The sequence below is a fragment of the Neomonachus schauinslandi genome, unplaced genomic scaffold (assembly GCF_002201575.2).
Source record: "Neomonachus schauinslandi unplaced genomic scaffold, ASM220157v2 HiC_scaffold_1288, whole genome shotgun sequence".
NCBI classification, from domain to species: Eukaryota; Metazoa; Chordata; class Mammalia; order Carnivora; family Phocidae; genus Neomonachus; species Neomonachus schauinslandi.
In genome coordinates, this window is record NW_025409978.1 from 6752 (window position 1) to 8157 (window position 1406).

The 1406-nt window shown below is 37.5% G+C and overlaps 1 pseudogene; it reads right to left on the reverse strand.

Moving 5' to 3' along the window:
* Nucleotides 1-206: 206 nt before the first annotated feature.
* Nucleotides 207-1122, reverse strand: LOC123323831 (annotated as a pseudogene).
* Nucleotides 1123-1406: the final 284 nt, after the last annotated feature.

Here is a 1406-nt window from a genome sequence, read left to right on the forward strand (position 1 = left end):
ATTTATAAAACAAATACCTGTAAAACTTTTTTTTATTTTCATTGGAGGTTTGGAAAAATCCACTTTCCACTCTTGATGGATAGAAACTTTGATTTTCTTTCTAAAGATATGACTAATAGATAATCTCTAAGCATTGAATATTGATATAGAAAACACATGCTTCAAACATTTTTATTACTATCTTTAATGGAGAAAGTTACTTTGAGCATATTTTTCATTGCCTTCAGAACATCTTTATTCCTAAAACTGTAGATGATAGGGTTCAGTGTGGGTGTGAGGATGGTATAGAATATTGCCAAATATTTGTCCTAGCCCAGAGTGTGGTATGATTTCGGTCTCATGTATGTGAAAATAAATGGCCCATAGTACATTGTGACCACAATCATGTGGAAGGAACAGGTAGAAAATGACTTTTTCGATGCTTCTGATGATTTCATTTGAAGAACAGTAAGGAGAATTTGGACATAAGAAGCAAGGATTAGGGAGGAAGGGAGAAAAATTAAGAAAAATTAAGCCACTTACATAAACTCCTCGTTCATAGAGTGTTGTGTCCACACAGGACAACTTCAACATGGCAGGGACTTCACAGAAAAAGTGATCAATGGCTTTTGGGCCACAGAAGGGCAACTGGAGTGCATAAGCTGTGTGGACTATGAAGTTGACGGTCCCAACAATCCAGGACCCTCTAGCCATGAGAATGCGGACATAGTCATTCATAAGAATGGGATAGCGCAGTGGGTGACAGATGGCTACATAGTGATCGTAAGACATTGCCGCCAGGAGAAGGCACTCACCACCCAGGAGGGTGAGGGATAGAAATATCTGGAAGCCACAACCTGCAAATGAAATAGTTCTGCTGCCTGACAGAAAGTCAGTGACCATTTTGGGAACAATGTTGGAAATATGCAAGATGTCCATGAAAGACAGATGGCTGAGCAGGAAATACATTGGAGTATGGAGTCTTGAGTCCCTGAGGATAAGGAGGATCATGATTGTGTTTTCTGTTATAGTCATAATAAAAATGATGAATATAAAGGAGATGAAAACTAGACTTGATTGAGAAGAAAAGAGTCCTAAAAGAATGAAATCACTGATGAAACTGTGATTCTCATGCCCCATCATGAACTCCATTCTTTTCCTAAAATAGAAAAAAAATAGAGCTAAAATGCAGTGGCATAAATCTCAAACTCATTTACATTTAGAAGCATAATAAAATGAGAATGATGCATATTTTTCAGTTCAAGTCCACAGACTCTCAACCAGCTTTGGAAGTGGGCTTGGTTTACAACATGGCCATTTATTTGTTTGAATCAACTGATGATATTGGTCTATTGAGAAAGCTGTTAGCTCCATGTAGTCTTAATTCCGTATTCTTAAATGCAGTTCAATCTTTTGTCAAAGGTCAC